Source organism: Nomascus leucogenys, chromosome 2 (assembly GCF_006542625.1).
Source record: "Nomascus leucogenys isolate Asia chromosome 2, Asia_NLE_v1, whole genome shotgun sequence".
In the NCBI taxonomy this organism is placed as follows: Eukaryota; Metazoa; Chordata; class Mammalia; order Primates; family Hylobatidae; genus Nomascus; species Nomascus leucogenys.
In genome coordinates, this window is record NC_044382.1 from 3,373,855 (window position 1) to 3,400,947 (window position 27,093).

Genomic DNA, 27,093 nt, shown 5'->3' on the forward strand with positions numbered 1-27,093 from the left:
CATTTTCTCTCCTGCCACCCTGTGAAGAGGTGCCTTCGGCCGTGATTGTAAGCTTCCTGAGGGGTCCCCAGCCATGCAGAACTGTGAGTCAGTTGAACCTCTTTCCTTTATAAGTTACCCAGTCTTCAGCAGTTCTTCATAGCAGCCTGAAAACGGACAGATACAATGGTAAATACAGTGGTGGTAAGATAATTCTTCCTCAGGGGCCTGCACGGGCATGAGTTAACACAGACGTGCACAGCAATGCACTGAAGACTCTAGTGTGCTGCAGGGTGGTATATGAGACAATTTTGTGTGTGCTTTTCTATGTTATGGCTTTGAAAATTATAGATGTACATTTAAAATGCTACTTGAATCAAATGTTTGCAGCACCTCAAACACCACAGTAGTTTGAAAAGCAGTGATGTAGAAGAAAAGGGACCTTGAACTGAATCCCGACTGCTGCCTGTTAACTGTGTGAATGTGATTTCACTTCTTTAAACCTCAGCTTTCTCATTTCTCAAAGTGGGTGGCCATTCCATGGGATCGATGTGATAATGAAATGGAACAGGATGTGTCAGGGATATACCACCAAAGTCTCCCACATAGGGGACACTCAGAAAATACTAACCCCTCTCTCCCTGACTTTATAAAATCCCAATTTTATCGAATATAGGTAGTGCAAGGATATGAGACATAAAGCAGAATAAACCATGCACTCTTGCCATCCGCCTCCTGATGTCTGCTGGGAAGACCAGATAAGTGCTGTGCTCCGGAGTGGGTTTGTAAGCTCCGCTGCCCATGAATCATATAGGGAGTTCTGAAAAAATACTGATGTCTGGGCCCCACCCCCAGGGAGTCTGATCTAGCTAGTCTGGAATGCTGCCTAGACACTGAAATATTTTAAGGCTCTCCAGGTAATTTTTAATGTCTGGTCAGAGTTGGGAACCACTGCTCAAGACAGAAGGGGGCCCATCTATATTTAGCACTTCACTGTCGTCTTGGCACAACACCCCGGTCTCATTTTGTCTCCTTCCCCAAAGGGAGAAGTGTAATTTGTTCTCCAAGTTCTGCCCATGGCCAACGTGTAAGTGCTGCCATCCCTGGCAAGGTGCCACTGACACCATATGCCGCACCATGTGCCTCCTATTCCCCTTCTGCTGCTTCCTCTGTGGCTCCTCCCTGGCTCGTGAAGCAAAATACTTGGCACATGCACTGAATGCCTTGAGGAAAATACCAAGTCCCTCCCTTGGGCTAAAGGCAAGCTTGGCGCCCTGCAGTGTGGAGAGGCTGTGGTTAACATGCTCCTGCCCGCTCTGCAGGAAGAATTGACATTGCCCGGAATGAAAAAGAAAGGGCTGGCCGGGCGTGGTGGCTCACGCCTGTAATCCCAGCACTTTGGGAGGCTGAGGTGGGCGGATCATGAGGTCAGGAGATCGAGACCATCCTGGCTAACGCTGTGAAACCCCGTCTCTACTAAAAATACAAAAAAAATTAGCCGGGCGTGGTGGCAGGCTCCTGTAATGCTAGCTACTCGGGAGGCTGAGGCAGGAGAATGGCATGAACCTGGGAGGCGGAGCTTACAGTGAGCCGAGATTGCATCACTGCACTCCAACCTGGGGGACAGAGTGAGACTCTGTCTCAAAAAAAAAAAAAAAAAAAAAAAAAGAAAAAAAAAAGAAAAGTCTACAAGCTTACACAGCCTGAGGATCCTTAATCTAGTAAAAGATAGCAGACAAGTCACGTCTGGTCACAGACTTTCACTCAGTTGCTCTGGTCAGAAACCTCCCCACTCAGTCATTCTTAAGTATTTTCTGAGCTGCGTCCAAAGGAGAGAACATTGGCTTCTGTCTCCAGGAGACACAGGATCCATCACGGAGGAGGTGATATTTGATCGGGGTTTGGAGGTGGTGTTGGAGGTTGGTTGGATGTTGGAGGGCATGTGAATGGAGGTAAATAGGGTGACTAGTATGAGCCAAAGCCTGGAGGTGAGAAGTCACCCTGTGTGTTTAGAAACTGTAGCATGTGGAAAAGGAATTGGGAGGTTGTGAGTGCATAGGTCAGGGTGAGTTAGGCCGTACCGCAGTAACAAACAGTCTTGAAAGCTCGGTGGCTAGAAACAACAGATGTCCATTTCTCTCCCGTGCTGCAGATCCATCACAGGTCAATGGGAGCTCTGCTCCATATCGCCCTGACTCAGGGTGATGGTCCGTCTACCACCTGGGTCCTCATCATTCCCTATGGCAAGGGGACAGGAAAGTGATGAAGGAATTGGCCCTTATAGGATTCCACCTGGAAGTGACACATGTCACTTCTGTTCACATTTCTTTGGACAAAGCCAGCCACATGACCTGAAGTATATGATCTTGAAGTACAGTTCTCCCATAGGCCCAGAAGGAGAGGAGCTAGAAACATTAGTGAATAGCTCGAGTGATGACCACAGGGAGGAAGGGCCTCCAATATCTCACGAGGGAGCTTGAATTTGATCTTGAAGATAGGTGGACCAGTCAAGCCTTGTAAGTGGAAGAGACATGGTCAAAAGTGAAGTTGCATGGAAGTGGGCTAGAGAAGAGCACTTATTTCCTTGCCTCCTGGTAGAAGTTTTTTCTCTCTTACTGCTTTTCAGATCTGTCTGCCTACAGAGAAGGGACAATCTTTTTTTTTTTTTTTTTTTTTTTGAGGTGGAGTTTTGCTCTGTTCTCCAGGCTGGAGTGCAGTGGCGCAGTGTGACTGAGCTCAGACACGTTAGGTGGCTTTTCTCAGAGATGCACAGCCTCACGGGTTCAAGTGATCCTCCCACCTCATCCTCCTGAGTAGCTGGGACTACAGGTGTGCATCACCACACCTGGCTAATTATTTTTTTCTGTATTTTTAGTAGAGACAGGGCTTCACCAGTTTGGCCAGGCTGGTCTTGAACTCCTAACCTCAGGTGAACTGCCTGCCTCGGCCTCCCAAAGAGCTGGGATTACAGGCGTGAGCCATCGTGCCTGGTCAAGAAGGGGAAATCTTTATCTGATGTCTGCTTTGGGGAGATATTAACAGGAAAGACTTCCCGCTCACTATTTACCCTGCAGTTTTGAAGGTAAATGCAATCCAGAAGATTATTGTCAACCTACTTGCCCCCAGGTCTAAGCCTTGTTTTGCAACCTGGGTTTTATAAGGAACAAAGCCGATGTAATCATCTGCATCTGACTTGTGGATATATTTCTTGTTTACTGGGTTTCTAACATGGTGGGGAAAACGGGGACTTTCTGTATAGACTCTCTCAAACCCTAAGATGGATGGAATGGAGAAAGAAAGAGGAAGATAAACCAGTAAGGAATTGTGCATAGAAGCCAGATGAAAAGAAGATAAAAATAGTGTGGAGAAGAAGGATTAGAGAGAGGTATTTCTGAGTGAGTAAAATGTGGGAGTTAAGAGGAAGATCTTAGGAGCCTGACCGCCCCAAGATCCAACTCCAATTTCTATTGTTACTAATAGGATCTGGGGAGCGGAGCAAGACCTTGAGCAAATTGCTCTACCTTCCTCTCTGCTTCATTTACTCTCTCTGCAAAATAAGAACAATAATATAACCCAAATCATAGGGTCCTGTGAGAAATAAGTGACTGAATCCATGGAAAGTGTTTAGCATAATTCCTGACATATTGAGTCCTAGACAAACAGTTTTGACAATTACAGTTCTGCATGTTGAAATTATAACCAATTAGGGTTGAGTGTGTATGAAGATACTTGGATCCTTAAAATTAAAAGGCCAAGTCCTGATTTTGGCTTCCCCTTTATCCTTTGACTCTTGCCCTAAAATCAAATTCCTGTTGATAAAGAGTTTTGGTGACTCAGTCCGGATGAATAGAGCTAATACATTTCTTCATATCTTTCTGTCTCTAGTTCCTTATGTGGTTCAAATTCTATTTGTCCCTGGAACTTTGATAAACTTTTTCTTATTTTCATTCTCATCAGGCTGGTTTTCGTTATCATTATAAATACCAGCTACTTCAGCTCCTCAGGTTGGCCTGAGTAACAATCTCTCCATGAGACTGCAATTGATTATGATGATGTTTGCTAATGGCAGTGGCCCAGAGGGCTAAAATATTATGGCTCGCAGGATTACTCCATGCCCTAGGCTAGAGTGTAGCATGCATTTTCTAATATTTTCTTAATGCAGAATCAGATTTATTTTCATATCAGAGTTTTTAAAAATTGTGCGGAAGTTTACCTTTGTAGAGGGACTTTTTCTTTAATTTATATACCTTTGGGTTATTATTCAAGAATGCATCCCAGTTTCTTACAGATGCAAATCTGAGATTAAGGCTAAAAGCCAATATTTCCTTTGAGGTTAGGAATAATGTTGCGAGGTATCATAGGTTCAGGTCCCTGGAGGAAGATTCTGAGATAAAGCTCTGTGTGCAAGAAGTATATTGCTCTTAGGGGCAAATTTGCAAGGAAGTGAGGCAAGCTGGATTGGACTGAGAGGGAAGTTGAGATGTGATGTAATTACAATAGAGACTTCAGGTGAGCTCACGAGGAGCTCAGGAGCTGAAATGGCCCTGTAGAGATGTCCTGAATGGAGTCAAGCGGTCCTTTTACCCCCACATGAACAAGTATAGAGATATGGGCTAGATACAGAGAAAGGACAAGACATGGGCTGAAACAGCTCTTTTCAGCTGAGGGCAGTACCTGGAGAGGGACACACCTATGAGCTCTCAGCAGCCAACACTCAAGGGTGGGGTAAGGGTGTAATGAGAGTCTTTGTCCCGAAAGGAATATCTGAGTGGTACACCCCAGTATCCACTCTATGGGGGCACTTCTTAATAGGTAGAGCATCATTGGAACTACCAGGAAATGTTGACTGAGTTCTTTTTGTCCACGTGTGACTGTGACCATATTAATTTCCCAGGGCTGCTGTAACAATGTACCACAAACTTGGTGGCTTAGAACAACATAAATTTATTCTCTCACCATTCTGGAGGCTAAAAGTCTGAAATCCAGATGTCATTGGGGCCATGATCTCTCTGAAGATTCCATGGGAGGATCCTTCCTTGCCTCTCCTAGTTTCTGGTAGTTGCTGTCAATCGTTGGCATTTCTTGGCTTATAGATGTATCAGTCCAGTCTCTGCCTCTGTCATAATTTGGCATTCTTGTGTGTCTCTTTGTCCATATTTTTCTCTTTGTGTAAGAACACCAGTCATTGGGTTAGGGTGCACCCTAACCCAATACAACCAGTAACAATACAACCTCATCTGAACTTAATTACATATGCAAAGACCCTGTTTCCAAATGGTCACTTTCACAAGCTTTGGGGTTTAGGGCTTCAACCCATCTTTTTGGAAGATACAATTTAGCCCATAATGGCCACTATTTGAGAAGACGGTAATTTATTTACTGAACCATCAGCCAGACCATATCATCCACCTCGTTCACAGAGGCATCATTAACAATAATATCTTCACCTCCACCGTTTCTCTCCTTGGCTATTTATTGTAAGAATCTCCCTACCATTCTTCCTCCTGTCCCTTTGTCTCTATCTACCCTCCTCATTGTTCCAAGGGACCTTTCAAAGATCCAGTTTTGAACATGTAACTCTGCTGCTCAAAATTAACGGTTTTCAGTTACCTACATTGTGAAATCCACACTCTTTTTCAAGGTCCTATGTTATCTGTTCCTGTTAACCAATACAGCCTCATCTATGACTTGTTTGCCTTGCGTTTTACACATAAAAACTATTACATTGCTTATATGTGTCTAGCACATACTAGGCACTCAATAAATGTATTTCCTTCTCTTTCCTCTACAGTTTACAAAAAGACTTTTCTTCTCCAATGATCTAATGAAATTCTCACAATCACCTGATGATGTAGGTATTTTCACAGGTAATAGATGTAGTTGAAGAAGATGCTGAAAGTCAGAAAGCAGACATACCAGCTGGCTAATGTTAAAGCCAAGAATCACACCCTCATTTATGACTTAAATGTGGTGTCCTTTGTGGTGTGTGCTGTCTGTACAGATCACACTTATGAACTTGACCTTCCATGAATTTAAATTTGTGACCTGTTTCCCATACCAACTATCTGTGCAAGCTGCACATATTAAATTTAAGGGGCAGATCTCTTCTATATTGCACCAGGGACAGAAATGATTATGAAAAAGGAAATACATTTTTCCATATGAAACATTTAGGGTACAATAAAAATGAATTTGGGCTATGAGAAACTTCGCTTTTTAAAAAATAATTTCTCCCTCATAAAAAGATTGATGCATATCAGTAAATATTCTCTCACTGTGTATCAGGAAAGCATGGTTGGCCCCAGGGATTACTAAAAGCATCAGTTAATGCTTGTGTTTCTTTAAGATACAGCTTTGTGAGTCAGAGGTGCTGTGCCAGGTGTTACAGAGGTTCCCATGGCAACTTTATCTTTATTTTCCCTCCTGAATAGCACTGTTAAATGGTGACTTTGAAGCAACATCCATTTGAGATCCTCAGCGTAAAGGTTCTGTTTCATTTTAAGCTGCATTTACACACCTCCAGACAGAGAGGAGAACTGCATAATTTCTCAAGGAATGGGGAAAATGTAGACCTTCCAGCTCATTTAGATGATCCACCTTTTCCTATTAGTATTACCTGAGTGATCCCATACTTACTCGAACTCGAAACTTGGATTTTCCTTGGTAGAAATGCTGAAGGCATTTCATATCTTCACCCTTATGAAGGAGAAATTTCTAGAAATGATTTGTAGAAAAACCAGGTTAGTGTCATTGGGCAAATACGAGGTAGAAAGCATTGCAATATTTGGGCAGTCAAGAGAGCATATCTAGAAAACTGGAATGAGAGTAGATTTTCTTAGGGAATGTGGTCATATTTTATATTTCACAAGCCATAGAAAGAGGCTGGAGTGGGCTAAACATGATACTGATCTCAGAGTTTTGGACAGTGCCAAATCATCCATTCTTTGTGGCAATCCTATCAGAGAAAAATTTGGCAATGAACTTTGTGTGGACAAAGACCTTTCACAAAAATCTTTTTGTAGGAAAATGCATGTTGTTCTTCTTGGTCAAATATTTTCCTTTAAGACTGGCCCTTAAATTAATATCTTACAACTGAATTGCAGCCATCAGCCTCCAGCTGGGGCAAGGACAGTGGACAAAGCCAGAGATGAGGAATCAGGTGACCTGATTCTTGTTAGAGCTCACTCACTCACTAGCTGGGAGATCTCGGCAAGTCACTTAACTTGCTTCATTTTAAAAATTGAATTAATATTACTTCTAAGCTTTTTGACCTTTTAAAGTAGTAGCTTGTTTAAACATTAAGAAAATCCCATCCAAAAATATCATGCCTGCATTTATTTTGAGGATGGACAAACCACTATTTTATCAGTGGTATTGATTTATCAAGAACCACAGAATATAGGTGTTAGTGCTTGGGCATTCAAGTCTGGCAGACCTACGATTGGCTTCACCTCTTAAAGTCTCAGTTCCTCATTTTAAAATTGACATCGAAAATAGCACCTACCACAGGAAGTATTGGGAGGATTCAATAATATAATGTACATAAAGCATGTAGCACACTGCTTGGCTCCTAACAGGTGTTCAATAAATCGTTGCTGAATACGTGGATGGAAACATTTATTGAGTAGCTACTTCATTCAAGGCTGTTGTTGAGGCATTGAATTTAGAGAGAAACTCGACATTGTCCAGGCCTTAGTGGATGAGAAAAAAACAAAACATTAATAATTGGCTTAGTCATTGACCATGGCCTTCATCATGGACATGTTATTTGCAAATTTTGTTATTAGAAACAGTGCTTCAGTAGACATTGTTGTCTATAAGCTTTGAATTCATTTCAGATTATAGTTCCTTAACCCAGATTACGGGAGTGGAATTTGTGGGTCAAATGATGTGATTCACATTACACCAGAGGCAAGCCCCAGGGTCCTGAGGGTACTAAAAAGGGCAAACATCACGTGACCCAAGCAGGGCCAAGAAGACAGTAAGTGAAAGGTCATGGATGAGTTTTAAAGGAAGAGATGACAACAATACCAAGAATATTAGGAGGTAAATACTATTATTATTCCTGCCATTTTATAGATAAGGAAACAGAGACAGTAGAGTTTGAAACATTTGCCCAAGGCCCCATAGCTAGCATGGGGTGGAGATTGGGTCCTAACTAAGGCTGTCTGATTTTGCTTACTGTGCGTGGGGGAATTTGGAGGGGTAGGAACAGAGGGAAAGGGGTAGTGAAGAGTACATAAAAAAGGAGAAAAGGGGAAATGGAATTCCAAGGAGAAGAAATAGCATGTGTAAACATAGAAAGTCTGAAAGACCATGGTGCTGTTCTAGGATTGTAGGAGATTTTTATTGCTGTGAACAGTAGGAACAGCTACTATTAGAGCCCTTCTGGAAAACTATTGAAATATTTCAAGCTACTTAAAAATTGTTTCTGAAAATCCCAACTAAGCTCACCTAGTGACTTTGAAGGGCTGTTGCTCAGATAAATCAAGACAAGTTCTTTGAAAAGTACAAGATTCTATAAAAATGTGAATATTTATTACTATTACCCAAGTGAGTAAAACTGGAAGGGATTCAATTTATATTCAATTAAATTCGTCTACTTTGACTTGTCCATATGGTTCTCTCGCTAGCTGTTAGCATGCTCCTGGCTGATGAATAATCGTTCTGTAGATGGGGTATCTATGGCTTGCTGAGCTTGTAGCTCAGTGCTTTATGAACAATGTTTCTTGTCCTTTTAACTACATTCCAAGGTAGGTGTTTTCACACCCATTTTCAGACGAGCAAATTGAGCTCAGACATGTTAGGTGGTTTTTCCCAGAGATGCACAGTGGTGCAGGGTAAAACTATTCTTTGAGTCTTCTTCAACGTGTCCTCAGTCTGTAGCCAGCAGCAGGCCAGAAAAGGAGGTGGGGTAACTCTGACTTCTCTGATAATCCCAAATCTGCCTTTCTGCTTCTTTCTTATACCAAGAAGACAAAAAAAAAAAAAAAAAAAAAAAATGGCCCCCTAATAGATCTTCCCACCTTCAAATTGCCCACCTCCAACTTCTGTGCATTCTGCTTCCCTAAGCATCTCACATGCTCCTCTCATGTCATTCATTGCTCACTCACCCCTCTCATGGTCCCCACTGCCTCAGCGGCCAAGACAAGCTCTTTTGCTGGCCATACTCTCTGTGCCTCCACCATATATTGGGCACTTCTGCCTGCCTGGTTTATCACCTGATTCTTGTCATGGTCCAGTGAGGCAGGAATTAAGACCTGTATTTTACAAGACGAGGAATATGAGGCCCCAAGAAAATAAAAGGTCTAAGGTTACAGAGCTTATAAGTGGCGAAGCTTGAATTTGAACCCTAGCCAGCTGAACTTGAAGTATGTGCTCATTACAATTTTCAGAGACCAATGAGGGATCCTGCCATCTATGTGGAGTCCATGTTTAATGCTTATTATAACAGACATAATACACAAGGCGATGCCTAACCTTTCCTCCTTCCTAGGAGGATGAGCGGTGTTTCTCCTTTCACTCAGATGAAGGGACAAAGGGTCCTGTTCCTGCCCAGGTTGCTCACCTTCTTTCCTTCCAGAGGAAACGAGAAGACAGGTAAAGAGGGAGAAAGGCCCAGAGTGCCCTCAGATCTAGCCTCCAGCCAAGTGTCCTGTTCAGTGGCAAACCAGAGTTCATGAATGGGTGGATGTGCATGAGAGTAACACCTGTTCACCAGTCTCAGCTGTCCCGTAAGACTGGAAAACCTCAGTGAAGAATGCCACTTCCCAAAGGGCAGAAAAGAGAAGTGTAGTCCAGGGTATCACTGCTGAGTTGCCATCGATCATGACTCTGGGTTCTAGGATCAAGAAGAGAAATTCACCTTTCCCAAGGGTTTCACTTAGTGTCTGTCTGTCTATCTATCTATCTATCTATCTATCTATCTATCTATCTATCTATCTATCATCTATCACCTCTCTCTAATCTATCTCTATCCATCTAACTATATCTATCTATCTCTATCTAATCTCTATGTATGTATGTATGTATGTATGTATGTATGTATGTATGTATGTATCTATCTATCTATCTATCTATCTATCTATCTATCTATCTATCTATCAGTAAATCAACTACAGGCCTAGATTCCCCAGGATTAATATGTCCCAAATGGCAAAGAAAGGACATCTTGCCTGAGAAACAGTTAAATATGAGTTCAAGTCCTAGGTCCACCCCTTGCTTGCCTCCTTGAGCAAGCGATTTGACTTTTTGGACTTTCCTCACCTGTAAAATAAGGATAACATTTACTCTGAGAAATTGTTGCACAGGATAATGTGGGCAAAATGTCTTACATTACACCCAGCATGCCCCCAGGTGGTCAATGGATGGCATCTGTAAATATTGAGAACAAAGATAATTCTATGTCTATACCATATTTTCACAACCAACTTATTTGGCCATTTGGATGAGGGCTTAAATTGATTTGGAGGTTTTTGACGTCAGGATGTTGCATGTGTCGCATTCAGGTTCCATTGCTTACCCAATTTTTCTTCTTCACCATGAGAGAATAGTTTATTTATTAATTATCTATTTATCCATTTATGCATTAGCTAACCTAGTTAACTAATTAATTAGTTTATTTACTCCTTCAACTATACATCCAATGAAGACTTATGAGCTCGGTGCCGGCATAGGTCCTGGGGAGGCAGAGGTGACTTGAACGTGGGCCCTACCTTGGGTAACTGTGGGGAGATGCTCAGGGGAAGGGTGAACTCAGCCTTTCACAGGCTGCCATAATCCAGGGATTCTCCAATGTGCAATTTAATTTACATTCCAGAATAATCCAGTGAGATGAGCATCACTCTCATGGATTAGGACAGGGAGGGTCCTTCCTATATCCAAGCCTATATCCAAGGTCACACAGCTGGCCAGAGTGCATAGATTCCTGCCTCATCCAATATCACATGCTTTTTCAACATGCTATGTGGCCCTCCACAGTTCCATAGAGACAGACACATAACCAGTCAGTTTCACGGAGAAGGTCTAGAGGCATAAATAGGAATACATAAGGTCAGAGGAATGTAATGTTACTTAGCTTCACAGTCATTAGTATTCCATCTGAGCCTATTATTGGCCTGGTCTGTACAGTGATACCCTGTGGTCTGCCTTTGTATTATGATGTAAGCCCCATCTTCCCCTTTTCTCTCCTCTGCATTCGTTTTATACATCTGCTCTTTACAAGGCTCCCATGTTGGTGTCCTACCCTCTTGTTTTGCTTTCTTCTTGGGGAGGGTCACTGATACCCCTCTTCTCTTTCCAGCCCTTTGCTCACACTGTCCTCTCCACCTAGGTGCCCACTTTCTCTACTGTCTGTTGAAACCATACTCCAGCAAAAGCAACCTGCCCTTCTCTGAACCCTTTTTGTCTTTTTCTTGTCACTTTTTCTTATTGACTACTCATTCCTCTTGCACTGTCCACCTGACTATTCCTTGAAAGTAATAGATATGTTCAATATCCTTTGCCAAGCACTGTGGTGTGTACCCAGCAGGCAGATGGTACACTTTAGATAAATGCAAAATGCCATATCCAACCTTTGTAGCTGAGCCCAGTTACCTCCTTGCTGTTTGATCCAAATTTGCCTTGCACAATGGGAATACTAAAATTTGCCATGAGCCTAATGGATCCAGCCAGGTTGGCAGATTGGATTTTTTGATAACAAACAATGACAGATGCTTGTTGTGTCCTAACCACTATGTCACCTATTAGGAATTCAGCAAGACGTTGGCTCTTCCCCCAAGGAACTCAGCAAGGGGGTAGGGGGTGGTTAGTGGGTGGGGAGGACTGGCAGAAGAAGGCAGGAAAATCAATAATACTGTCCACCGTGATGCAGAGTGCACAACAATGGCCACCTCATCTATTTTGGGGTGGGAGGTGTCAGGAAAAGACTCCCAAGGGTGGCAGGCTTTAGTTAAATTGTGAAGGAGCAGAATGAATTATAGAGGTATGGGGGAGAGGGAACTGTGACCATCTGAAGCAGAAGAAAACGGCACATGAGAAGTCCTTAGAGAGTGAATTATCGTGATGCATTTGAAGGACTTGTAGCTAAATATGGCCTTGATTTCTCTAATTGTAAAGTGAAAGATGAATGTCTAAAGACCCTCTAAAAATTCTATGATTTGACAGATAGAGAATTTCTTATACCTCAGTAAGAACTTAAACTCCAAATACAAAGTGGATTGTAAAAAGAATTGGATATTTAATCTCTATTCTTTACAAATATTCTTACAAAGGGTTCATGCAGCTAGCTCTAGGCAATTTTCTCAGATTTTGAGATTGAAAACATTGTGCAAAGAACCACTCAGTTCAGAATCTATAGAGGACTGGTCTGATTAAGTATCTTGAGGAAAGTAAAACACTTTTCAGCAAAATTGACATTCTCATATCCTATCCCTGTTTCTTTTAAAAATGAGATTATTCATTTTAGCCCCAGGATCTCAGAGTGAATAGAAGTGTTGAATACTAATGTTTTCAAAATAACTCAAGAATCACACTTGCTTTAAGACAGAGAAAGTATTTCCTATTCAATTACACATTATGAAAGATATCCTTAGGTTCTGCCACTGGGAATGGCTGGTAAAAGCTGTTTATTTCTGGGAAAATATGGTGAGCAGAACATTGACTGAATGCCTGCTCTTTGCTGGTTACCTCCAACACCTTCCACTTCTAATCTTCACAACAGCCCTAAGACCTGTTCATTATCCTTTGATGGCTCAGCGGGGTCACCCAGCCTAGAAATTATAGATTTGGGATTTAAACTCAGGTCTGTGTAACACCAAGACCCACTGGTCTGCATGCCACTTCTTGTAGTGGACATTGTTTTTGCTTGCCTGTAATTTATTCTCTTTTCTTCTGAGATTAGCAACTTGATTTTCTTCTGAGGACTCATCACTTCTTCATCCTCAGGTCTCTTGATTTTGCTGTGGTTGGTTCTAAAACTTGGCCCTGGAGATGAGCATGTGCCCCATATGTGGTCCATCAGTATCTCGCATTTCAGCTAGCCCTGGGAATCGGTTTAGGGATTATCCTGTGATCCAAGCCAGGTCAGTAAGACAATTCTGAGATTTTTTTTTTGTCACCATTGTAAAAGAGAAATTTTTTTCCCTACTGGAATTGTGAGTTGTAAGGATACTATAAACCTTGAAATGCCAGACCACACAGAGAGGATTTGGCCAGAGATGGAACCAGCACAGAGGAAAAAACAAACAAAAGGTGGAGAGTAGGGTGATCGACTTGTTCTGGTTTTCCTGTACTTTTTCAGTTTTAGCACTGAAAGTCCCATATCTCAGGAATCTCCTTATCCAGGCAAACCAGGGCCATTGTTCATTCTACTGGAGACAGAGATAGAGAGATCAAGTCTTGATGCCACATGTCTGATGCCCCACTACACGTGGACAATTCTGTTACTGAAGCCAATACATTTCCTTCTCTGCTAAGCCACGTTGAGTTGTTTTCTATCACTTGCCATCGAGAGGGTCCTGATTAATACATGGTATCAAGTTTGAAGTTTGGAACCTTTCCACAGGAGCCTATAGGATAAGATTTTGTAGAGATACAAGGGAAGGCAAAACATGGAATGTTACTAGAGAGTAGCTCAAGATTATTGCTCGAATGCAAGTGCAGTGGAAATTCCAAGACAGAAAATGTCTAGGAGGAAATTAGTTTTTAATTAGATCTTGAATGAAGTTCAAGACTTGAGTTGTATCGAGGAAAGAGGAGGCAGGAAAAAAGGAGCTCACTGAACAGCTAAAATATGTTCAGCCAAAACTAATGCTTCTCCCTAAACAATAACATCAATTAAAACTGTGTAAATTATTCTTACTTTAGGGTTCTTAATTCAGGAGGGATCCTGGAAGGTAGTTACAAGGATTTGGGAACTGTTTTGAAAGTTAACATACGTCAATTATAAGTCTGAAGAGGTTATCGGAAGGGTTTGTTTGCCCTTGCCGTGGCATGGAATTCTATGAGCTCCTTCCCTCTGGTTGACAGGGAAAGAAGCCTTTGATTAGCAACTCATGCTTAATAGAGCAGTGAATTGGATAGACAAGATCTTTTAAAGAGGTCTGTGAGAGGACTCTCAAAGGAAATCTTGGTGCTGAAAGGATTATAAATTGCGTATCTAGTATGAGTTACCTCATGGGATTTGAGGTCAGACAGATTTGGACTTGAAATAGAACATTAGCTGTGTGGTTTTGGGTTAATAATTTGATTTTTATTACCTTAGTTTTCTCGCTGCTCAGATAAACAAGAATACAATCATTATATTTTTCCATGAGATTCTGTATACAAAGCACTGTGCCTGGGATATAGTTCTTACCATAGTAAGAACTCAGCCTGTGTCTTCGTTTGTTTGCGCAGCTATAACAAAATACCACAGACTGGGTAATTTATAAACAACAGAGATGTATTTCTCACAGTTCTGGAGTCTGGGAAGTTCATAATCAAGTGCTGTCAGGTTCAGTCATCTGGTGAGGGCTGGTCTCAGCCTCCAAGATGGCCCCTTGATACTGCATTCTCCGGAGGCAGGAACGCTGTGTCCTCACAAGGCAGAAGTGACAGAAGGGGTGAAAAGGGCTAACTTCATCAAGCCATTTCATTGGGGTGCCTGATCTTATTCATGAGGGCTCTTTGCCTTCATGACTCCATCACCTCCTAAAGGCCACACCTCCCAATGCTGCTGCATTGGAGGTTAAGTTTCAACGTAAATTTTGGAGGGCAAAAACATTCAAGCCATAGCAATCTGTTACTTCTTTTCTCCTCCCTAGCTCACTGGCTCACAAAACAAAGATTTGCAGTCTCTTTAAACAGATAGATTTCTCTTGTATATCTCTAGGGATGGAGAGTTGACTATCTTTCAAAGTGACTCAGTCCATTCTGGGACAGCTCAGATGGTTAGAAACTCTCTCCTTATTTGGAGCCAACATTTATCTCCTTATAACTTGTTCTTACTGATCCAACTTATGCTCTCTGTAGTTTTCTTAGTAAGTTTAATTTTATATTTTCTCTGACAGCCCTTCAATATTTGACAACAGCTTTCATGTCAACACCTTCTGGATGGATGTAGTTAGGATGACATGTAATGTGAGGAGCTCAGCACAGTGCCTAGTATGTGGTAAGAGCTCAGTAGATGGAAGCTCCTCAAACTTTGGGGCTAGGTAGTCCTGGGCTGGTCGAATCCCAGCTTTGCTAATTCCTAGATGTGTGACATGGGGCAAGTTCCTTAACTGCTTTGCAACTCAGTTTATTCTTTATACAATGGGGATAAGAATCTACTTCATAGGGTTATTTTGAATTAGTCAAAGGTGAAAGGTATTACAATGAATAGAAATTAAGTTTCCAACACATCAATATTTTCCACAGGATTCAGGAGAGAGATGTGAACCCCTACAGAGCCCATTGGATTCAGAACCACAGGGAACAGACACAAAATAAGGAAGACATGGGATTTAGAAAACAATGGGTCCAACCCTGGAAGGCAATTATAGGAAGTCCCAGGGTGTCATCTACATCCAAGGCTAGAAAAGGACCAGGCTAGAGAGGAGCAGAAATTGGGAACTCTTTCTGCTTCCCAGAGGGTGGGATCCTTGAAAAAAGGGGGCTTATTAGAATACTTAATTGGATGGTGCTTAAAAAAATTTAGACTTACTACTTACAAGAAGTTGCAAGCATAAAATAATGATAATTAGAGACTAGGGACACCATAAAGTTGTACAAGAAAGAAAGTAAAACCGTAACACACCACTTGGCTCTGCAGCAGGTAAATGTAATAGTCATAATAATGTTATTTACTCATCAAAAGATAATGACACAAGTATTCTGAGATGATGAGGAAAAGTAAGGTGGAGGTGGAAGTGCCAATGAGCTAATCTTCATTTAGCAGATTGAGTGGTAAATAATTAATATCTATTACACATAGACATAATTAATGTCTATAACACATGCATTGTGAGTATCGGGGTTTATCCTTTGACCAACAGGTCAAAAGATAAAAAATTTCAATTAGACAGGAGGAATAAGTTCAGGAGATCTATTTTACAACATGGTGACTATAGTTAAGAATAAGGTATTTATACCTGAAAATCGCTAAGAGAGTAAATTTCAAATGTTCTCACCACAAAAAAATGATAAGAATGTGAGGTAATAAATATGTTGATTAGCCTGATTTAGCCATTCCACAATGTACGCATATATCAAAACATCATGTTGTATATTATACATACAATTTTATTTGCCAATTAAATAAGTAGATAACAATAAAATGGAAGTATAACTTATCATTGGAATATGGAGGCAAATACCAAAAAATAACTGAAATAATTAAAATTTGTTTCCTCTGAAGGTTACAACTGAGAATTGGGGAGGGACATGAAACATTCATTTGTTCATTTAAAATGAAGTATCTACTTCCTGTGTGCACAGCAATGTTCTAGGCATCAATGAACAAGATAGTCAGAATCTCTGCCCTTATAGGTCTTACCTTCTAGTGGAGGACACAGGCCAGCCAATAGATAATTTCAGATAGAGATAGCTGCAATGAAGACACAGAGTTAAGCAATAGAATGATGGAAAGCAGCGGGTGTTATTTGGAAAAGGGTGCTTAGAGAAGACCTGTCTTCAAGAAGCTAACACTGGAACCTGAAGGAATCAAGGGAATGAGCCCAAGGAAGCTCTAGAAGAAAACTTTCTGGACAGAGAAGCAGGCTTCTATGTGTGCGGAACAGCCAGGAGGCTGCGGAGGCTGACTGTAAGAGCCCGGGAATGTGGCAAGAGATTAATCTGGAGGAGTATATAGGGGCCATATCTTGTAGAACTTGTGTGCTGCTGTGTGGAGCTTGGACCTTATTCCCTGTAAATAGAAGAAAGCGACATAGCAACACATCTGTTTTATATTTTTAAAACTGTCTCTTTGGCGGCTGTGTGCAGAATGGTCTGTAGTGGGGCATGAAGACCAGTGGGGTGGGGTATCACTTTTTCAAGGAAGGGATGAGAATGGCTTGGACAATTGAAGTAGCAGAGGAGGTGGAGGAAACGTCAGATTCTGCTTATATTTGGAAGGTACAGTTGGCGGATAGCACTTGCTAATGGACTGAATGTCGGATGTGGGGGAAAAAGAGGACTAGAGAATGACTCCAAGGTTTCTGGAATCATTTACTGAGGTGGAAAAGACCAAAGGAGCAGTGTTTCTGGAGGGAAAATCAAGAGTTTAGTTTCAGACACAGTATGCTTGAAATGCCTTATTCAAGAGCTGTTTTTCTGCATCATGATTTTGGAACAATTTGTTCTTTTAGCCACCAGTTTGCTACATATTAGAATTATAGTCTAGAAAAAAAAAAACATGAGAAAAACTTACAAGAAGGTACACACTCACTCTCTCTCTTTCTCTATCTCAAGGGAAGCAATAATATTCCCCTTGGGTAGACAGTTTCCCAAACCAACTTCTCCAAGGCCGTGGTGTCTGCTGCTAATGTTCACAGGAGGCCTTATTTCCAGAGAAGAGCAAATTATTGGGCCACTTGCTGAGGGTGCAAATGAGTTTTCTGATGCCTCCCTGCAGCCCTCTGGAGCATCCAGAGAAGAGGCAGGCCCTGTGGAGAATTCTATTACAAGCCCGGATAGGGTTTTCCATGGCAAATGACCGAAAGGCTGCAAAGGTACTACCCTCCTCTGTTTCATGTCTGATTTCATCCCTCCCTTGCTTGAAGTCCTCTGGAGATTTGTCACTGATGTAGGAAAATGGAAACTCTTAGCAAGTCATTTCAGAAGTGGTTCTCCAGCTTCCAGTCCTCTGCACCCTCTTCCCTTTACATGCCCCTCCAGCTTTTATCACACCTAACCACTAACAAGTTCTCAAATGAGCCAGGCATGCTCCCTCAGGCCCCCATGCCTTTGCACATGCTGTACCCTCTGCCTGGAGTGCGTCTTTTCACCTTCGGGCTCTGACAGTCTCCACTTATCTTCCTGCCATTTCCACTGGCCCTCTGGAGCCATCTCCTGTTCTTCTTTGGGGCTATGGCTTCCTGTCCCTACATCCCTTCACAGTCAGAGTCACACTGTGTTACCATGGCCTGTCTCTTGCACTCCCAGTTTACTTCTCTATAAAATGCAGATAAAACCTTGTTTCATGGGCTTTCAAAAGGTTATTTTGGGGATAAAATTATCTAGTTGATAGGGGTTCAAAGAGTTGTTTTCAATTAGTTATAAGCGACAACTATCTTAATAATAATTAATACAAATAATCTCCCTTTATTTCCTTACAATCCCAGTGGGTGGCTCTGGAGAGAAGGGGACCTCCACATCCCTGTGGGATCCAGAACCAATGGGAACAAGAGATAATGGTGGCTTGGACCAAGCTAGCAGCTGGGCTGATCCATTTTTATTTTTGTATTCCTAGTGCTTGACCATAGGACAGATCTGTGTGGGTGTTTGTTGAATGATGTTTGAAGCATAACAAACAATAAATGTTTGGAAGAAGAATAAATGATCAAATGTATAAATGGCTGACAGCATCAATTCATGAATTGAAGACAAAGCATGGAATTGTGCCTTTTAGTCTATCCTGCTCAGAAAACAAGGAGAGTCACAGAATTTTAGACTCAAAGCCCTTTTTTGATAGATCCTGCTTTGGTGCTCCCTGGCCCTTCCTTCCTGTGTTTTGTGACGTTATTCTCTTGTCTGGAGAGTTCTCACCCCAGACAACTCCTGTCCACCCTACAGGTTATTGATCACCTTCAAGCTGGAGCTATGCAGGATGCCCCTCTGCTAAGCCAGCCGCCTCCCAGCCACCAAGATACAGGAGAACCAGGCTCACTTGTGATCAAATCTCTGCTGTGACATATGAGTTGTGTGACCTTAGGTGAATTGCTTGAAATTTGCAAAACTCAATTTCCCCCTTTGTAAAATAGGAATGAGAATAACTCATAGAGGAGACTAAATGAAACTAAGATAAAGTGTTAAACTCAGTGCCTGGCACAAGATATGAAGATATGCTGGTGAATGGGAACCATTCTGCCCCCTCCACCATAGCCTTTCTCTCCCCCTTCCCCCAGTTCTCTTTCCCACTTGCAAGTGCCAAACTAAAGGCAGCAACATGGAAGCACATGGGCTGGATTAGCACTGTACAGTGTTGCTGCTGTTTTTTAACTCTGTTTTTTGATGAAAGTTTTTAAAAAACTATGGCAAAAAGTAAATGACATAAAATTTACTATTTTATTCATTTTTAAGTGTACAGTTAGTAACATCAGATCCTTTCACAAGCCATCACATTATCTATCTCCAGAACTTTGTTTTCATCTCAACCTGAAAATCTGAACTCATTAAAAAGTAACTTCCCATTTATCCCTCTCCCTAGTCCCTGGAAACCACCACTACTATACTTTCTAGCTGTATGATTTTGACAACTCTAGGTACCTCTTCTAAGTGAAATCCTACACTATTTGTCTTTTTTTTGTGACTGGCTTATTTCACTTAGCATCAGGTCCACAAGGTTCCTTCATTCTGTAGCATACATCAGAATTTCCTTCCTATTTAAGGCAGAATATATTCCACCGTATATGCAGACCAGATTTTTAAAAATCCATCCATCAATGGATACAAGGGTTGCTTCCACCCCTTGGCTATTGTGAATGATGCTGCTGCTAACAGGGAAGTACAGATGCCTCCTCCAGACCCTGCTTTCACCTCTTTTTGATATATCCCCAGAAGTATAATTTCTGCATCATACAATAGTTCTATTTTTAATTTCTTAAGAAATTGCTATACTGTTCTCCACAGTGATTTTACCATTTTACATCCCCACCAACCACGAGCAAGGGTTCTAATTTCTTCATGTCCTTGCCAACATTGATTATCTTCTGTTAATGCTTGTTTTGTTTTGGTAGTGGCCATCCTAATGGGCATGGGGTGGTATCTCATTGTGGTTTTGATTTACATTTTCTTCATTAGCGATAATGAGAGTCTTTTCATGTGCTTATTGGACATTTGTATATCTTCTTAGGAGATATGTCTATTCAAGTATTTTGCCCACTTTTGAGTTTTTTGTTTTGAGTTTTGAGAGCTCTTTATATATTCTGAATATTAATCTCATATAAGATCTATGATTTTCACATATTTTCCTCCAAGCAATAGATTGCCTTTTCATTCTGTTGATAGTGTTCTTTAACACACACAAGTTTTTAATTTTTAATTTCAACAAAGCCTAATTTGTCTATTTTTAAATTTTCTTGCCTTTGCCTTTGATGTCATATCCAAAAAAATGCCAAAACCAATGTCATGAAGTTCTGTTCTGTGTTTTCTTCTAAGAGTTTTATAGTTTAGCATTTTTTGTTTAGCTCTTTGGTCCATTTTGACTTAATTTTTGTGTAAGTGTTAGAAAAGGGTCTAACCTCATTCTTTTCCATGTAAATGGCTGCTTTTCCCAGCAACATTTGTTGAAAAGACTGTCCTTTCTCTATCAAATAGGCTTGGCACTCTTGTTGAAAATGATTACACCTTAATGTGAGGGTTTATATCTGGGCTGTCTGTTCTGTTCCATTGGTTTTTATGTTGGTCTTTATGCCAGTATCACACTGTTTTGATTATTGTAGCTTTGTAGTAAGTTTTTTAAATCAGGAAATGCATGTCTTCCAACTTTGCTCTTCTTTTTCAAGTCGGTTTTGGCTATATGAGGTCCTTGCCTTCTTTCTGATCTCAGAGGAAAAACTTTCAGTCTTTCACCATTGGATATGATGTTCACTCTGGATTTTTCCTATAAAGCTTTTATTGTTTTGGGGTAGTTTCCTTTTATCCCTAGTTTGTTGAGTGTTTTTAATCATAAAATGGTGTTAAATTTTGTCAAATATTTTTTCTACATCAATTGAGATGATCATGTGCTTTTCCCTATTATTCTGTGAATGTGCTGTATTATATTGATTCATTTTTGTGTATTGAATTATCCTTGCATTCCAGGAATAAAACCCACTTGGTCAAGGTGCATAATCCTTGTACTGTTGAATTCTGTTTGCTGGTATTTTGTTGAGGATTTTTGATTCATTGTTCATAAGGGATATCGGTCTACAGTTTTATTTTCTAGTAGAGTCTTTGCCTGGCTTTGGATCAGGGTAATGCTGGTCTGAGCACATACCTGTAGAAGTGTTCCCTCCTTTTGAGTTTTCTGGAATAGTATGTCTTTGATTGAGGAGTTTAATTTACTTACGTTCAAAATAATTATAAATAGGGAGGGAGTTAATATTGACATTTTTTTCTGTATGTCTTATAGCTTTTTTTGGTCCCTCATTTCTCCCTTACTGCCTTTCTTTGTGTTTAGTTGATTTTTCTGTAGTAACATGCTTGGATTCCCTTCTTATTTCCTTTGTGTATATTATACAGCTATTGTCTTTATAGTTACTATGAGGATTACATTTAGCATCTTAAAGTTATAACACTAAATTTGAATTTATATCAGATTAATCTCAATAACATATAAAATCTGTTCATTTACAATTCTTCAGTGCCCCTTGCAGTTACTTATGTCACAAAATTTCATCCTGGCGCATCATATGTCTAAGAATATAAACTAATAGATTTTTTTAAAGTCTCATAAATTAAATGGAAAACAATGTGGAGCTACAAGTCAAAGTTTCAATAGTACTAGCTTTTAGAGTAATTTTATTTATTTATTTATTTATTTATTTATGAGAGAGAGTCTTTCCCTGTTGTCCAGGCTGGAGTGTAGTGGCATGATCTCAGCTCACTGCAACCTCCGCCTTCTTGGTTCAAACAATTCTCCTGCCTCAGCCTCCCAAGTAGCTGTCATTACAGGTGGATGCTACCATGCCTGGCTAATTTTTGTGATTTTAGTAGATACGGGGCTTCACCATGTTGGCCAGGCCAGTCTTGAACTCCTGACCTCAAGTGATCTGCCCACCTCAGCCTCCCAAAGTGCTGGGATTGCAGGCGTAAGCCACAATTATTTATTAAAATGTATTAGTCTTGAATCACATAGTAAACAAAAAGGAAAGTTACAAACCATTGTTATAATAATAGTAACTTTTATAATTACCCATGTATTTATTATTAGTGAAATATTTATTTCTTTGTATATATAGCTTCAAGTTACTATGCTTTGCCTTTCTTTCTTTCCTTCCTTCCTTCCTTCCTTCCTTCCTTCCTTCCTTCCTTCCTTCCTTCCTTCTCCCTCCCTCCCTCTCTTTCTCTCTCTCTTTCTCTCTCTCTCTTTCTCCTTCCTTCCTTCCTTCCTTCCTTCCTTCCTTCCTCCCTTCCTTCCTTCCTTCCTCCCTTCCTTCCTCCCTTCCTTCCTACCTTTCTCTGCCACCCAGGCTGGAGTACAGTGGCATCATCTGAGCTCACTACAACCTCCACCTCCCAGGTTCAAGCTATTCTCTTACCTCAGCCTCTTGAGTAGCTGGGATTACAGTTGCATACTGCCACACCTGGCTAATTTTTGTAATTTTAGTAGAGATAGGGTTTCATCACATTGGCCAGGCTGGTCTTGAACTCCTGACCTCAAGTTATCCACCCAACTAGGCCTCCCAAAGTGCTGGGATTACAGGCATGAGCCATCATGCCCAGCCTGTCCTTTCATTTCAACCTGCAAAACTCCCCTTAAGATTTCTTACAGGTCGGTTCTGTTATTTTAAAAATCTGGAAATGTCTTCATTTCTCCTTCACTTTTGAAGGACAGTTTTGCCAGATACGGGATTCTTGAATGAAAATTTAAAAAATCTTTTAGTACTTTCACCATATCAGCCACTGCCTTCTGACCTTCAGTTTCTAATAAGAAATCTACAGCTAATCTTACTGAGGATCCCTCATATGTAACAAGTCACTTCTTTCTTGCTGCTTTTAATATTCTCTGTCTTTCAAAAATCTGATTATAATGTGCTTTGGTGTTGGTCTCTTTGAGACCTACTTGGGTTCCCTTAGATTCTTGAATGTTTACGTTTATATCTTTCATCAAATTTGGAATATTTTGACTATTATTTCTTCAAATAATCTCCCTTCCCCTTTTCTTTTTGTCTTCTTCTTCTGGAACTCCCACAATGCATATATTGGTCCACTTGATGGTGTCCCATCCTTAGGCTCTGTCCACTATTTTTCAAGCTTTTTTCTTTCTGTTCTTCATCTCAATAGTTTCAGTTATCTTACCTTCAAGTTCACTGATTCTTCTGCCTGCTCAAATCTGCCTTTGAATCCCTATAGTAAAAGTTTTGATTTCAGTTATTATACTTTTCAGCTCTAGAATTTCTTTTTGGTTTCTTTTTTAGGTTTTCCAGGCCTTTATTATTATTTTCATAGTGTTCATATATCATTTTCTTGACTTTCTTCACATCTTCCTTTAGTTGTTTGAGCTTCTTTAAAATAGCTGTTTTAAAGTCTCTGTTTAATAAGTCTGCTAACTGATCTTTCCCAGGAACAGTTTCTGCTGGTTTATTTATTGATTTTTGAATAGGCTATTCTTCCCTGTTTCTTCGTATGGTTCGTGATGTTTTGTTGAAAACTAGACATTTAAGGCCAGGCGCGGTGGCTCACACCTGTAATCTCAGCACTTTGGGAGGCTAAGGCGGGAAGATCATGAGGTCAGGAGATCGAGACCATCCTGGCTAACACAGTGAAACCCCATCTCTACTAAAAATACAAAACAAAATTAGCTGGGTGTGGTGGCAGGTGCCTGTAATCCCAGCTACTTGGGAGGCTGAGGCAGGAGAATGGCATGAACCCAGGAGGCGGAGCTTTCAGTGAGCTGAGATTGGGCCACTGCACTCCAGCCTGGGTGACAGTGTGAGACTCCATCTCAAAACAACAACAACAACAACAACAACAAAACAACAACAACAAAAAAGGAAACTAGACATTTGAACCTAGTAATGTGGTAACTCTGGAAGGCAGATTCATCCCATTCTCCTGAGTTTGCTGAATTTTTATTGTTTTGTTCTTTTGATTATTGTAAACTGTCTCCATGGTGAGGATCAGCATTGGGTGTAAACTTAAAGTCTTCTCAGGGATTTTCTGAGTGTGTGCTATCCCCTGGGTTTGCATACTGACTTTCTAATTTCCTCTTATATGCAGTTGCTTTTGAATGTGCTAGTCTTTAATGACCAGCTCTCAAAAGAGAAAAATGAAGATGGGAGAAAGCCACTCATCTTTTATATCCCCTGGAGCTGCTTCAGCACAGGGGAAGGGCTTGTAAAAACTGGGAAGGAGTACAACAATGACTACCCATCTCTGTGACCAGGAGCAGGAATCAGTGATCAGAACATTGGTCCCTAGGAGTTGGAGAATAGGTTCCTTCTTTCCCACACTGACTCCCACAGGCCGTGTGCAGGGTCCTCTAGGAACACATGCACAGCTGTCTGCCATGGGGTTGGGGGTGTGGCATGTGTAGCTGCTGCTGAGCTAAGAGCTAAAATTGAAATTAACTGCAGTTTATTATCTAGGCCTTTTCCTGAAAGTTGCAAGCCTGCAGTACGCTCTAGAGTTCCCAAATAGTTCTATCAGATAGATTCTGCTGGTGTGATTGTTGTCTGGGGAGACAGATTCCTGGTGCTTCCTACTCCACCGTTTCCCAGAATCCCCCATTTTTCACTTGTTTTTAATAGAAAATTTCAAACTTACGCAAGGTATAGAAAATAGTATAATGAATCCTTATGTACTTATTACCCAGGTTCAAAAATGACCAACTCATGGTCAACTTTGTTTTGTCTGTATTCCAATCTAGTTCTCCCTCCTCCCATGCTATGATTAAGCAAATTTATTAAGAAATAATTTACATAACATTGAATTCACCCTTTTAAGTGCATAATTTTATGAGTTTTGACAAACAAATACATGTTTATAACCAATGTAATTAAGCTATAGAATAATTTTTATCTTCCCTAGAAGATCTCTCATGCCCCTTGGCAGTAAATCCTCATGCCTACTTTGGGCCCCAGGCAGCAGTTGCTCAGTTGCTTACTCTCTGTCATTATAGAAGAGAATTGTTTTCCTAGAATGCCATGGGGTGAAATTGTATAATATGTACTATTATGTGTCTGGCCTATTTTGCTCAGCATAGTGATTTTAAGTTGAACCATATTGTATGTATCAGTAGTTTATTCATTCTAATACAGTACTATTTCACTGTATGAATATACACAATTGTTTATTATGAATAAATTTTCCACAAACATTCATGTGCACATTTTTGTGTAGATATGTGTTTTAATTCCATTTGGGAAAATATCCAAGAGTAAAGTGACTGGAATATATGGAAAGTATATGGGTAATTTCTAAAAATGATAAACTGCCAGGCTTTTAAACAAAGTGGTTGTACACACTCATCTTCATTAACATAGGATGATATGACCAATTTTTAAAAATTTAGCTATTCTAGTAGGTGTGTAGTAGTATCTCATGATTTTTGTTTTCATTATCCTTTGACAAAATATTTTGACTCTCTTTTCACATTTTTTAACTTGTATAAATTTCAGGGGTGCAAGTGCAATTTTGTTATATAGATATACTACGTAGTGATGAAGTCTGGGCTTTTAATGTATCCATCACTCAGATAACATACATTATACCGATTAAGTAATTTCTCATCACCCATCCCCCTCCCACCCTTTCACCTTTCCCAGTCTCCACTGTCTGTCATTCTACACTCTATATCCATATGTACACACTATTTAGCTGTCACTTATAGGTGAGAACATATGATATTTGTCTTTCTGTTTCTGAGTTGTTTCACTTAAAGTAATGGCCTCTAGTTCCATCCATGTTACTGCAAAAGACATGACTTCATATTTTTTATAGCTGAATAGTATTCCATTGTGTGTACATACCACATTTTCTTTATCCAATTTGTTGATAGACACAGGCTGATTCCATATCTTTACTATTGTAAATAGTGCTGCTATAAACATATGAGTGAATGTATCTTTTTGATATAGTAATTTATGTTCCTGTGGTAGACATCCAGAAGTGGGATTGCTATATCAACTGGTAGTTCTATATTTAGTTATTTGATAAATCTCCATAGTTTTCCATAAAGATTGTACGAATTTACATTCTCACCAACAGTGTATAAGAGTTCCCTTTTCTCTGCATCTTCGCTAATATCTATTATTTCTTGACTTTTTAATAACAGCCATTTTGACTAGTGTAAGATGTTTATTGCATTTTCATATGTCTTCTACTGTGAAGTGTCTGGTTAAATCTTTTCACTGTTTTTACTAGACTATTTATTTTATAATTATAGAGGAGTACTTTATATATGTTAGATATGTAATTTATCAGATATCATAGGTATTTTTCTTTAAGTCGGTGAACTTTCTTTTCTTTTTCTCAAAGTCGTTTGAAAAGCAAAGGTTTTAAATGTTTATTAAGTCTAATTTATTATTTTTTTCTTTTAAAGTTTACGCTTTTCGTATCCTATCTAAGAAATTTTGGCCATCTCAGTATCACAGAGATTTTAGGTTTTCTCTCATAAGTGCTGTAAATTTGTAGTTTTAGCTCTTATATTTAGGTCTATGATCTATTTTGAAATAATTTTTATGCATTGTATTAGGTAAGGGTTAAATGTGTTTCCCCCAAATTGATGTCCAGTTGTTTCAGTACCATTTGCTGAAAAGACTCTTCTTTCCCCCACTGAATTAAGTTTACACTTTTGTCAGAAATCAATGGCACATAGGTGCTAGTCTGTTTCTGAATGCTCTTTGTTGTTCCATTGATCGATGTATTTGTCCTTATGTCATAACTACATTATCGTGATTCCTGCAGCATTGTATTAAACCCTGAAATCAGATAGTGTAAGTCTTCCAATTTTTATTTTTCTTGTTTTTCAAAATTGCTTTGGCTATTCACTGGAAAGAAACATTAAATATGCACATGGGCCAAAGGGCATCCTAGAAGGAGAAGACTGGAAATCTGCTTTGTTTTTGAGGCTGAATGCTATCGGGAATCCCTGGCAGGAAAGGACATCAGGAGCCAAGAGTGCAACTCACCAGGAAGGAAGGGAATTTCTAGCTGGATGAGTGACCCAAGTTCAACTTAAAGGGTCTTAGGGGCTGGGTGTGGTGGCTCACACTTGTAATCCCAGCACTT